Source organism: Ixodes scapularis, unplaced genomic scaffold (assembly GCF_016920785.2).
Source record: "Ixodes scapularis isolate PalLabHiFi unplaced genomic scaffold, ASM1692078v2 PGA_scaffold39__5_contigs__length_11793443, whole genome shotgun sequence".
In the NCBI taxonomy this organism is placed as follows: Eukaryota; Metazoa; Arthropoda; class Arachnida; order Ixodida; family Ixodidae; genus Ixodes; species Ixodes scapularis.
In genome coordinates, this window is record NW_024609867.1 from 5908092 (window position 1) to 5913889 (window position 5798).

The 5798-nt window shown below is 45.9% G+C and overlaps 1 pseudogene; it reads right to left on the reverse strand.

Moving 5' to 3' along the window:
- Positions 1-3197: 3197 nt before the first annotated feature.
- Positions 3198-4919, reverse strand: LOC115327289 (annotated as a pseudogene).
- Positions 4920-5798: the final 879 nt, after the last annotated feature.

A 5798-nucleotide genomic window follows, 5' to 3' on the forward strand; every position in this document is an offset into this window, starting at 1 on the left:
CGTTTACGCTGACCTTCACACTTTCCCAACAAGTATAATTTTGGGGTCTCAATGCCACAAAATTATAACACAAACAAAAAACAAAAAAAAAAATCCGTCCGTCTTACATAGGTCAATTGCGCTCTGATAAGGTGATTTTAAATATGCCCACCAAGGCTCTAAACACCCTGTTTCTACCAAAAGTGCCTTAAGACTTTTATCACATCGACTGAATCGTGCACCATAAAAAAATATCAGCAAAGGCTTATGCGGAACATATGCTCTCTCCTAGGCCAGGCTACTTTTCGAAATCACGCAACTGCCCGTTCAATCATAACCAAATTCCTTGTCAGTGCGTTATTCACGCTGTTTTTCAATATGCATTATTTCGAGTAGATTACCTATGATCATTGTTCAGTGACAAACAAGAAATATGCGAGCATCGAACGGAATCTGCCCACAGCACTGCAGTCCAATTTTCGTCTTGGCGAAAGTGAAGGAGCTAAAAGACTGTTTCCAAACATGTTGCATGCCAGCGCGAGAAAAAGAAGAGTTTTTGGGAGTCAACGCACTGGATTTTCTGTGACCAAAAGGTTGACTGAGCAGAGCACAGACTTGAAGATTTAAAGGGTAACTGCAAAAAAAAAAGTGTTTTTTTAAACAGCCTAATTTGGACAAGCATGTCACAAAACAAATCTTCCGCGAAAAAAAATTTTCTTAAGCAATATTTAGGCCACAGGACGTAATTTAGTCGGGGTCACAACATCTCCACATTTAAAACTCCCGCTCTTTCGACGCGCGCGGAGTGGCTGCTACACGTCACTCGGTGACGTATAGCAGCCACTCCGTGACGTATATTACCAACTTTGTGGCGCGCGATTTAAAACGGACGAAACAACCGCAAACTAAAATCAGTCTGGCGCAGTAAATATTGCTGCAAAAGTTTTTGTTTTTGGCGGAAAATTGTTTTGTGACATGTTTTTTTTCCAATTAAGCTGTTTAAAAATACACATTTTTTCTTTGCAGTTACCCTTTAACAGCAGTGAAGCATCATTGTTCAGGTGCGACTCGTATTCTCACGTAATGGGCAGTTAAGGCTGACATGACACTCGTGTTCTATCCGCGCTTCGCACTGATTCCTTTTAGGTGATATGGAAAATCGGTGCTAAGGCCTCGAGTTCGTGTAGGTTATGTTGGGTTCGCCTGCCATGAAGTTTCAATCACCGACGAAAACACAACAAAAAGACATTGATGTGTCGTCTGCTAAACGAGATTTAAAACAATCTGTAAATGTCTGCTATACCACAAAGGATGCAATAGACATTTTTGTTTTTAAAGCTGCACCTGCCTCCGCTGGCACCAAAAGGTAGTGTGCTGTCGCCAACCGGCTGTAGCTGACGACAGAAAAAGGCCGAGCAATATAAGAGAGGCAAGCGGCAAGGCCATTCCAAGCTGAGGAGGCACGTGCCAGAGCCTTGCACGAGACTTCCTCGTTTCCTCGGGTCGCCGAAATTCGTTTTCCTGCTGTACATAAGCTGGTATTCCCTGGTGTGACACCTGGCAATACCATTCCTGCCTTCTGTTCTAATTAAAAAGTTTTCTCCAACTAAACAAAAGAAGGGCAAAAAAGTATCTGACTGATCCGCTTGCCAGCGTATCTTACACAGCCTTCTGACACCCAGCGTCAAAAGTCTGGGATTGTGTTTCGAGCATCAAAATACTCTGCTTAAATTTTGACGCCTGGCGTCGAAATTTGGCGTGAATGAGCCATTAGGTTTAGGAAAAAAATAAGATAAAATATTTACACCTCTAACCGCGATGTGAACACAGGTAATTCTTACATACCATGTTCTCCACAACCTCCACTTGAACCACGGGGCCTGCCACTCCACGAGTCACTATAGCCGCAACAAGTGGTGGCACACCTGCCGGTAGGAAGCATCAAATTATGATAAAATTACTGGTTAACAACAGTCAACACTGGCATCATAGTCCCTTTAAAATTACACACATGTGACACCTAGTTTAGCATTAACGAAAATTGAGAGTGCACACGATTAAAGCAGACACTACACCAAACTTGCTCCTAGACTTAAAACTTTTAAAATAAACGCTGGGAAAGCATGAAGCTGTGAAATCCAATCCTGAAATTCTATGTTGGAAATGTGTATACTCAAGATAAAAAAAAACAAAAAAAAACATTTGTTAACTTATCCAAGCCCCTTGACTTGCATTAGAAATATTGTTCTTCCTTCAGACTGCTTCGCACCACAATACCCCTCAAATCTCATTCCTTTACCTTAATCAGCTCATTTTAGTGACTGTCGCTTTTGTTTTCAAACTTTCGCTTCTAGTGCACATTCAGTGTTTTTGTGCATATTTCACTGCTTTCAACACGCGGACTCACTGTCAACACGCCGCTTCGCAAACAGCTCCCAAATCCAGACAGACTGCTGCTGCCACTCCATATAGTAGTATGAGCTGCTTCATTTCATTGTTGTACAGCTGCAACTTTGAAGAGCAATGCACATACTATCCCTGTCAGCAGAACAGCAAATTGAGGTATGGAAATTTACACTGTGTGTCAACATAGAGAGAGAAAAGCTCCAAACCCGTGCACTGAATTGTGGTGCGAGAGCAGACCATGCTCTCGCACCCCAATTCAGTGCTTCAACATCACAGATATTGCCTACCTTGATTTTGAAAAAAGTCTTTCCTGTATCTGCATTCAGTTAAAAAAAAAAAAAACTTATGTAATCACAGAGAATGGTAGCAGCAGTGGTACTCATTTTGGGATACGATGAAGCTTGTTAACCGTTTAAGGCAGGAAATTAAAGAAACGCGTCCATAAAAAAATGTTTTAACATGTATTTTTTTATTTTGTATACGTGTTTTTAAGTACAGCCTACGGGCGTCGCCATCTTGCTGCCCGGGGGTACTTAGGTGCGCTGTGGGCGGCGCCATAATCCGTCTACAACTCCGTCTCAAGGCATCGTAATTGGATTCCGGCGCAGCTCACGCGCTCTTCAGCTAGGAAGATGGCGGCGCCCAGACGACGTACCTGCAAATGTGCATGTGCAATCCATTACTGAAGTTATTTTTGGTGCAAATTAACTCCTTAGCAAAAAATCTGTTATGTCGCGAATTTGCGACATTGGGCAGTTAGGCCTGGACAAATATGTTATACTGTTTGACTTTACGTCTGGATGCAGAGGACGCTACGTTACAGCCTAGACCTCCTCTGCTCTGGCCTCGGCCGCCCTAGCCTCAGCGTCCTTCCGTCAGGTCCGTCCTCGTCTCAACCTGCTCCATCCTGGCTTCAGCCTCGGTGGCCTTGGCTTCGGCCCTTCGGCTCAGGCTTTTACCTCATTGCCATGGCACTGGCTTTAGCCTCGTTGACCGTGGCTTTGACCTTATTGGCCCTGGACTCAGACTCGCTGGCCCTGGTCTCGACATCGTTGGCCCAGGTCTCGCCGGCCCTGGTTTTGCCCTCATTTATCCGGGCCTCCTTGGATCTAGCTTCGGCCCCTTCACCAGAGGTCAGGGCAGGTACAGCGAAGACAGGCCCTTGAGCTTGTGAAGCAACGCCCTCAGGGTACCCACAAGATGCACCGAGCTTTAAGCAGCAAATATAAGCAGTAATGATAGATTATCAGAGTTGTTCAACAAAGTATAGCATTGGAAGTCCTAAACAACTGCTTCCCAGAAGTGACCTCTGACAAATCCGCAAAGTTGCATTACCGTTGTCCACCAACTTTTTCTAATGCTGAGGAAAATAACATCATATGTTATCTGCCCTCACAGTGCAAAGGCTACTGAACCGGTATATCTCGTCTCCAATTACTTCAGTGGTCTGAACATCTTGCAGTTAGCATGAATGAATAAATAGTAAGTACACTTCAAAAAGCAATAATGACATTAATAAAAATATATCTAACCAAACACCAAAATGGCAACATTATATGAATATTGATATGCTCTCCATAAAACTAATACTTTCTAACAGAAATTATTTTATACATATCCTGTGATCTTTCAGCTCCCCACAAAGCTTTTTGAGAAGCTTTTCCTCCATGGTTTATTTTTTTTTTCTTATGGACTCGTTCTGCAACGAGAGATTTCAAGAAAAAACAGCAAGTTTTTGGAAGATTTCGCAATACTTTGCGAACGTCGTTGCTTGAAGCCGCAGGATCACAGCGTAGTTCATGTTCAGAAGTTCCGCAATTATAAGACTGCGCCATTCTGAACTTATTTTCTTGACGTCACATTTCGAGCAGAGGAAGCTCTTGTCGAAAAAATAGTCAGCGCCGGACTCACCTGGTCTGTGTCTGCCGGAACATCATCTCGTAAAATGCTAATCGTCGTCATCGGGAAACACCGTTTTTAGTTCTTTTTCTTATTTCGACCAGGTTTCCAGTCGCTTTCCGGTCGTTCGATGCCACTCGAGCCGTCCCGCGCACCTTCGACCACGCAACAGCGAACGTTATTCCATTGCTCCACCCGGACTGCGCTGCGCCGCCACCGTGTTGATAGGCGACACCCAGTACCGCACACTTCAATATGGCGCTCGCTGCCAAGAACGGGTCAGAGAAGCCGGGTATGGACGCCGTCAAGTCGGGCTTCGCGGTCACCGATGCGAAGCCCAGTTGCGGCGCTAGGGCCCACACGGACTCACGGTCCGCGGCCGTGGCTCTACTTTCTCGTCGAGTCAACGAGAACACTGAACGGTGGCGGATGGAATGGACGCGCACCACCGTCCGTGAAGAAGACTCACATTCGTCGGCGTGAACGTGGCTGTCGCAGCACCACTGTTCCGGGAAAGCTCAGCAGTAATCCCAATTCTGATTGCTAAACGTTTCGAAGTTATATCATCGAACGTTCATAAACAAACTGGTTCATTTAAATACAACAAAACTAATGGCTAATCAAACCGGCGCCATCTTGATGATTGGATGGATATTACTGAGGTCCCTTGCAACTAACTTTGTAACGGGCGGTAGCTTGCGCCACCTAGCCTAAGTCTAAATGACGGCGTATTTCCAAAGGTGGTCTGTCACGCTCACGACTAATAGAAATGCCAAGAACTCAAACGCTTCACAACAGCACCAGACCCCAAATCATTCGAATTTTAACACTGCAATGAATCCCCCCGGAGCTCTCAGACGCAGGAACGATGGAGCTTGCTTTTTCTGCGCCCACAAAGCTCAGCAGCACCGATTTCGCAACCCGGTGCACCAACTGCACTGCTTTATGGGCAACCTACAATGCTGTTTGCTTTGGCGCCATCTAGCGACTGAAGCAAAATATATTTGGTACCCCTGGAAGTGGCGGCTCCATTGTTTAAACGTGAGCTTTTACTCTGGTGGCGCTGCTTAGCCTCGTGTCTGAAGCAAGAAATACTCGGTATCCCAGGAAGCCGTGATCGCGCAACGTGCGAGTACGGCGGAAGCTACGGCCCTAGCGGGCCAATCGGAACGTGACTGCGTATCTCCGGACCGCGTCTTAACTCTGAAGAAGTATCAGGCTTTTTGCTACGTCATGCTCCAATACGTGTGCGTTGCGCTGGTAGACGTCGCGCATTTCGAAGCCTTCGGCACGCGACGTGGGCCTTATCGTTTACCCTTTGCCAAGTTACAACGAGACAGAGCATAATCGTGGGCTCTCACCCTGCTGGCGCCGCCTGGCCGTTGCCGGCTGGCTATAATCCAACAGAGGACGATCGACGAGAGCAGACTGCTTGTCGATGTTGGTGGGGCCAATAACACGTAGCACTGATGAATAAACAATGGCATCACAGACGTACTCGGTAATGCTCGCAT